The sequence below is a fragment of the Mchenga conophoros genome, linkage group LG8 (genome assembly GCF_057382185.1).
Source record: "Mchenga conophoros isolate Kocher_MC1m ecotype Shallow Benthic linkage group LG8, M_conophoros_male_GT1.1, whole genome shotgun sequence".
Taxonomy (NCBI): domain Eukaryota; kingdom Metazoa; phylum Chordata; class Actinopteri; order Cichliformes; family Cichlidae; genus Mchenga; species Mchenga conophoros.
The window spans coordinates 6,178,315-6,186,576 of NC_140533.1; the positions used below are offsets into that span (position 1 = coordinate 6,178,315).

At 39.6% G+C, this 8,262-nt stretch overlaps 1 long non-coding RNA gene across 1 annotated transcript; it reads left to right on the top strand.

The window, feature by feature from the left end:
• Positions 1-1,975: 1,975 nt before the first annotated feature.
• LOC146567997 (uncharacterized) lies at positions 1,976-6,736 on the top strand. The gene is made up of 3 exons (XR_014893564.1): positions 1,976-2,425; positions 4,892-5,011; positions 6,720-6,736. It is a non-coding gene; the product is annotated as an uncharacterized LOC146567997 (long non-coding RNA).
• The last annotated feature ends 1,526 nt before the right edge of the window (positions 6,737-8,262 follow it).

The following is an 8,262-nucleotide window of genomic DNA, read 5'->3' on the forward strand; positions in this document are numbered from 1 at the left end:
AGCCTGTGGCAAGGCACTCACGTTCACAACTATTAATCCTTCATCAATTAACTAATCTTATAATCCAATCAAAAGAATTTGAGCTGCTATTCTTTCCTTATACAGGACACCAAAGTTCATGAAGCAAGAGTGTTGAGTACACTATGAGTCTGACAGCGTCGGGGTCACAAGGTTAAAATACGATCACATTACTTGCTGTAACGGGTTGGCTTGACCAAAACAAAGCCTGAAAGGAGACTGATTCAGCCAGAGGCCTTTATTCACAAACCTCCCCACATCCTACACAGGGGTCAATGAAAATCACCCTATTGTTACACACTGAGCTATCTGACCCGAAGCCACTAACCTTTTAAATCAGTATTAATGACATCCCCACAATCAATCTTCCACAGTATCTGTAAAGGAGATGATTATATTAAAGAGTCCTTTAACTGAATGAGTTACTCACAGCCAGGAGGAAGATACTGAATAAAAAAATAAAAAAATAAATATTTAGATGTGTCACATTTATCATACAGCATTTAAAGCTGTTGTAACTTATTTACAGTAACAGTGAAAGAGATAAACAAACAGTTGGAATTTAAGCATTTCAGCATGCAAAGTTAGCAGCTTCAGAGCATAGTGGAATGTGTAGCTGACCCCTTACCAAAAGACAGCTGAAAGGCAACATTAGTCTCCTGTTCCAAAGGAAAAACCAGAAACACAGCTTCACCTGTGCTTGATGCGAAAATCACATCAAGCCGATTTTTAAGTAATTTAAACTCCAGTGCTGTAGGTCCAATTCCAGCTGCAGATACAAATCTCCTTTGGGGTTGCATCAAGAAGCTTATCCGGTGTAAAACTCCAAATGAAACATGTGGCACCCTCATGGCAAGGGAGGAATTAAAATGGTATCAATACTGCGTATACTTCAAAAAGTACCTCAAATATGAAGTCAAAATTGTTCCTTAAAGTACTTTACAATGATGAACTCGAGGCATTCAAACAAAATGATCATTAAAAAATATCAAATAAACCAGGTAATTTAAGTATTTTAATGGATATAGTTGATGTCCTAAGAGAAATCTTCAATCACACTATTCCTAAAGACCACAACAATAATCCTTCTAATTGCACTGCCATAAGACTTTGATGGAAAGGCTTTAATCTGCAACAAATCCTATTAGCAAATGCCCCAAGGCCGACTTTAACTAAGTGTAAGTTCTATGAAAAATACAAAACGCATTAGATGCAATCTGTGGTTCATGCACTGTTTTTCATATGCAGTATATCCCTCTGTGCTTTGTGAAACAAAAGCAGCGATCTGATCAAGATGCATTATCTGAGGCTTGACGTTCGAGGCAAATTAACAGTCTTCAGTTTCAGGAACTCTGCGCTGCGTTCTGGTAAACTTTTAGGAAATGACTAACGGTCATTTATGGATGAATAAGCGTAACTTGGAATGTCCACATATCCTCTAATGCAATTCCCTGTAACGACATTCACCAAAGCTCCACAACCAGTTTGTTTCTCTAAACAAACTAGAGAACACATCCTAGCCAGGCGGACTGGTCAGAAAATAAACAGAAAAACAGAAGAAATGGCCTGATTGTTCCTTCTTTCGGAGAGACCTTCCAGTGAAGAACACCCCACCTCTGATCCGGGAGAAACTCCCAGGGCGGATATCAGCCGCACCTCAAGTCATGAGTTTTCTCTTTTTTTCACTTAAGTGAATCAACAGCAAACGCAAAACAAAAAACAAAGAAAAACACGCTGGTAATAGCTAAGATGGCAGGACACAAGAAGGATGGACACACACACCACACACACAAACACACACACCACCCCCTGCTTCTTTTAGAAGCAGCCTCGTCTCCAGGGTGACTGAAGACAAAAAAGAGGCCTTGGCACAGCTGGTCTGTAGCGACAGAGAGACAGAGAGGGAGGAGGAGGAGGAAAAAACAGTGAATGAGTGTTCAGATGTACAGACAGGATAGAGGGTGAGGGGGAGAGAGACACAGCGAAAGCAGGGAAAGAGTTGATTTGGAAACTAGTTGGAGGAGGGAGAAGGGAGGGGAAAGAGTGAGGAGGTACGCAAACTCTCTGAGAAAAGCAGGAGAAAGTGAACACTCTCACAGGAGGAACAGTTGTGGTCATAAAAAAGAAACGGCTGCTGATCTGCTCAAAGAGTCATATTACGTCCAAACATCCAGTGCTGCTCTCTCTCTCTCTCAGTCTGAACTGAAGCAGGCTAATTAGATGAAGAGCAGAAGACCTGCAGGCACCACAAACTAACTTATGAGAAGAGAGAAAGAAGAGGGGGAGGGAGAAAACAAGCAGGAGTAAAAGTCAGTGAAACGTTCTGGGGACTGTTTACTTCTGCCTTTGGCTCTGCTGTCAGAGAAGAGTTACCAAGTGGAAGTAGTGGCACACATTTGCTAAAGAGGTAAGAGCTTTTTCTTGTCTTTGCACATGTCAGCTTTTACTGTGCTTTATGCCAAGTTTATACAGACTAACATTTGAAGGCCACACTTACTGTACTTGTCATTCTCAAATGGAAATGCTTAAGTGCTGTAAAGTAAAGAAAACAGGTACTAAATAAGCAAACTTGTCTACATGAAGCCCAAAGAAGGTGATTTCTTTGATTTCTGTTACATGTTTTACTCTCGTTTGCGCCTTGCCAAACATAATGTGAGCGCAGCGGAAGGACAAAGACAAGAGGTTGCAGTGTGAAGAGGGTCAGCAGCAGAGGCCTCACATTCTTCAGCCTCACTCCAGCAGGTGCTTGGAATCAGCTGGAGGAGCTGCTATAAACAAAAAGAATATACACATATATTCGCCCAGGGTAAAAGTATCTGTATTTAGGCACTTATGATGAAATAATGCAGTGTTTGGGGGTATTAAGTGTTAAAAGCACACTCTGTCATGTGGAACTGACTGTCAAAAACAAATATAACAGGAAATCCGTTATGAACTGCAGACTGATGTTTCATGACTAAAGCAACAGAACATGTCAAGTATGACAACCACAAAAAAAAAAAGAAGAAAAAACTATAGTACTTCCTGATCTGATAAAGAATAAGAGTCGGTAGAAATTCTGAATAATCACATAGTTTTACTTAGAGTTACGCACACATTAAACTAAACAGATTTAATAGATTAGTACAGTACAGCATATGTGTGTATGCATCACTAATAAACAACAAGTAAGGCTTTAATATGCTTTAAGCTTTAATATGTACAGTTTGCAGATCACCGTCATCAGTTTTGACGGTAGATGTGGTGTTCCACAGGGTTCTGCATTGGATCAAAAATTCATTATTTAGTATATTAATGATATAAGTGCAGTGTCTAATATATGAAATGGTTGAAAATGACATGTTAAATCTGCATAGGTGAATTTGTTTATGCCAATGAAAAAAGGGGATATTAGTATATTAAATATATCTAAAATCACTGTGTACACCACTATGTGGTTGTACAGTTACTGAAAGACCATTCTAAATCAGTAGTTAATTAGTCATCCTTGGAAATGAACATACACCGAGATATATGGTGTAATACACAACACAAAGACAGAAAAGCATCAGAGCAAACAGTTGAAACTAAAAGAAACAACACGGATATACAAAACATTGCATCCATACATAAAATAGTCAAATGGTAAAATAGATAAATTGATAAATCCAGTAATCCATGACAAACTTTTTTTTAAACATTTTTGTGACTATGTTGCCTAGCAACAAACAGCAGGGCGTCTTGGGTATCGTACTTTTAATGTTATATTTAATAGCTGGATATTAACTGTTCAACTAAATCAAAAACAGTGTTTTAAATGTTTTTACTTGGAGAGTGTCCCAGTGTAACCAGTGTCAGTTTTATACACCAGTCCTGCTGCGCTTCAGCAAGATCAGTTAACTGCTAGTTAGCATTATATATATATAGCATTACATTAGCTTGGTAGGCGAAAAAACTAGCATTAGCTAAACTTACCTATACTCAATGCAAGTCTCTTAAATATGGGTGAGGGTTAAGACAAAGACAAAAAAAAGTAAAAAATAATTTCGTAAACTTAATCAAAACAACTAAATTAGAGAGTTTGGCCAATCAAAAAGTAAATGTAAATCTTTTTTTTTTAACTGTTTTGCTTTTTTACATTAAAAAATGCTAGCTTTACAACAAAAATGGATAAAGCCGGAAGAACGCCTTTTGTTTCTAGATTTATCACAATTTATTTATTTAACAACTATTTTAACATTATATGAAAATCCAGGGCTTTGAAATTACTATGTGACGTGTTTTGGCACTGTGTTAAAGAGACTGGACTCAATCAGTACAGACTTGGTTCCACACAGGTTAGTCGGCAGGTTTTTTTAGTTCATTCAGAATTTGTCTTCAGTGTCCTGTCGTGTTCCTGTGCCCTTATCGCCTCTGCAGCTTCTCCCACACACAGCTGCTCCAGTGCTGATGACAGGCCTCAGTTTTGAAATGCCAGGCCTGAAATAGTTAGCCTTGTTTATAATTAAACTGCACACGCAGGAAGGTTTCTCCTGTCTGTGGATACAAACGCACCAGGCCTGACACAAGCCTCGCACACAGTCTGTTCACAAACACGTATAGCCTAGACATGTGGTCTGCCAAATCTCACTACACATACAGTAGACTAATTAGTGGTGCTGATATATAATGAGTGAGTACTTGGAAAGCATAGAGGATTTAGAGATTGAAAGAATTAAAAAAAAAAATCAGGCTTGAGGTGTAATTGCAGGGTGGAAGAGTAAAATCGGAGCAGTCCAGGGTGGAGCTGAACTTCTTCTTTTTTTTTTTTTTTTCATTTCTACATTTAGAGCTCTACTGAGGCCTTTTTCTTTTGGAAAATCATTCATATCATTTTTTCAACTCCTGCACCCAGAAGTCAGCATGGACCAGCAGCTGCAAGATATTTTTCGCAGGGTGTGGACCAAACTACAGGCTCTCCCAGAAGCAACTCCAGTGGAGGTGGGAGCCTTTGCCGTCCTCCTCCTCTTTATTGGTGAGTTTTAAGCACTGATCCATCATTCAAAATATGCCACACAAGGCGAAATTAGTGGGACAATAAAGTATTGAATTGAATTGAATATGTAAGTGGAATTACAAAAAATCATTTATTTATTCATTATGTAAATCCTCTGGTTTGAACTTCACCCGTGTATGATAAATGCTGAGTAGTTATTTCATTTCCACCTCCCTCTTGATATTGGAGTGTGGAGTGGATATAAAGTAAAGAAGTGAAGTCAGTGGCCGGTGTAATGCAAGACAAGTCGATCCAATCATAGGGGTCCATGGCTGAAAGCTCATTGTTGCTAACATGGATGACATCAGGAGCATTTCAGCAGTGGGTTGGCAGCGATGTAGCTATGCTTAGACATTTCGCCATTACTAGTAAAAGTAAACCAAAGCAGTCTAGCTGCAGGCCTCACAAATAAGCCAGTAAAATAAAAGGTACTTAAATGTTCTATGTGGCAGGTGGGGAGTTTACATGTAACTTTATCATACATGGCCATCTAAACCAGAGGCCTGTTGTCACAGTTTGGCACTGTTGAAGTCGACCTCAATGCAGGACTCAGGAGACGAGACTTGAACTCAGAAACAGCTTTTAATGCTGAACCATGTCCATACAGGGAAAAAAACAACACGTAAGGTGAACAGGGAATTGACTTGGAGGAAACACACACGCAGGGAACACACTGCCACAAGGGGAGAACGCAACAAATAACAGAAGGAGACGATAAAAACACACCTCGTGATTATGGAGATTACCAATTTGACACAGAGACAGATGATAAACACATGGACAAGATAGAAGGAGCAAAATGGGATTACAGAAGGGGATTAACAAACCTATCATCAACTAAAGCAGACAGGGGACTAATGGCAAAGAAGAACAGGAAACTTGTAAGCACACGGAGAGTAAAGATAACACCATAAGCAGAGGGCTATGGAGCTCACACACAGTTCCATCACAAAAGCACAAACACAGAATGAACCTTCAGAGCAGGAGCACTGAACTAAAGGCACTCAGGAATCAAAGGAACGAATAATAGGAAGCTAAATGTCAACACTAAAGAATACAGAGTCATAAAGATAAATAAGAGTACAAAGCTAGAGAAAACTCAAAACGACCCTGACATCTATATCACTAGGTTTTGGATTTATCCAGATAATTTTAGGGTTAATCGTGGGTTATTCAGTAATATGAAGGCAGTTTACATAAAAGGTGGGCCATATGCACGGTTGGAGATAAGAAACCATTAGGTGTAAAATCAGCAGTCAGTTATTCCATACAGTAGGTCTTTTCAAGTCTTACTGACCACTTAAAGCACACAACAGTGCTTTTTTAATAACACACACATCCACGCTGGTTTGCCTGCAGCAGCTGTGTTTTGTGCTTGCATTTAATAATATAGTTTTATGTTCTTCTGTAAAAATCAGTCACTCTGCTGCCAGTAGACTTATCCACTTTAAAAGAACATGCTTGTAGCTAGATTGATAAACTGTGGGTTGTGGAGTTGATAACCTCCTTTATGTGCCCAGGTACACTGAGCTTGCCTGAGTATGCTGTTCTTGCTTCACAGTATAGGACCCAGTAATTGTGTAGAAAATTTCTAGACTCAAAATTGTCTCCCAGCTTGTGCTGACCCCACCCCGTGACTCTGTTTTGTTTTGTTTTTCTCCCTCCTGTCTTGTTTTTCTCCTCACAGCCACGGTTCTCTTCATGATATTACTCTCGTGCATCCACTGCTGTTGTTTTACGAAGCCAAAGCACCAGCCCTCAAGAGTTCAACCCTTGCACAACATCTGAGGAAGAGACAGGACAGAACACACCTAGAAACATCATCTCCATCCTTCTTCGCGCTTCTCTGGAAGAATTAAGTGGGTATCAAAAACAGGCAAGGATGGGAAGTTGGTGCCATGATATTTCCAGTACTCGATTATCATCCAGAGAGCCACACCACTGCAATGCAGCTGAAAGGCACAACTCATCAAGATTCATTATAAACCAGAACAATGTAACACTGTGTGGCAGAGTTTCATTGGCAAAGAGACACAACAACAAAGCTGATATGTCCTGAAATGTCACAGTGACTCAGTTATTACAAATGTGGTTTGCGATGATGTTCACATTCAGGAGGAATGTGGGAAACAACACGGACAGTGTACATTCCAACATGTATGTGTGCTCTGGGCACGAAGTTCAGCAGAAACATAGCTTTGTTCAAAAACAAAGCGCCCCCTGCTGGCTCAGTGAAGCAAATCGTGCCAATGGAAAATGTGAACTATTCAGTGTTTGATGCCACAGTTTTAAATGTATTCCCGTTATATTGTAAAATAGTAGTGTGACATACAGGAAAGTGTTTCTGAGACGCCACTTTTATGTGTTTTTGCTTCTTCTTGCTTTTGTAAATGTATCAGATGTTAAATACTTTAATTAAATAAACATTTCTTTGTTCTTATACCTAATGTAGTCACCACAGTCTATAAGAGCGAGGATCAAAATGTCATCAGTGACTCGTTGCTCCATCGTGCACATTCCTTATCAGCAGAATTCCTCTTTGCCATTGTGAGTTTAAACATTAACCATGAGCTGTTGCTTTTACTTTGAAATGGCAGTCACCTGGAAATGCAAACAGGAACTGTGCTATGTTTGCATATTCAGAACACCACTCCTGCGCTCGAAGTGAAAGTAAACTGTTATTTTGGACTATTTAAAAAATCCTTTCTAGTTCGGCTTGTGGATCAGAAAAGCAGCTAAAGAGTCGAAGTTTTCTGTTGTCATACTCTGCTGTGTTTTCACGTTCTGTTAAGACTCAGTGAGCTGTTCACTTGGCAGGACATGGCGGTGGAGAGGTGAGTTTCTGAAAATGAATATGCTCGGTGACGAAAGGCCTTAATTTAACACCTGCAGATTAATGGGCCGTGCCAATAAAAATATAACATATCTGTTGCTTAGATATTTGGAGTGTGAAATAGCTTTTTTAGTTGGCAGATAATGTGCTTCTTTCAGCTCTTAGTGCCAAATAATGGTATTAATAAGATTGTGTGAGTTGGTAAATATCAGGGCAGGTTTACCTGGTTTTCATCTGGTTGATCATTCTCTATACAGTGTACTAGACCAGCAGAAACCCACAGGGTCACCTGAGGACTGGGTGGAGTGGTTCCTTCATCGTATGCATCAGGAGCCGTGGGCACTGGGTGGTATTGCCGTCATTGGAGTGTTTGTCCTGGTAATTCTCTCTCTGGTCA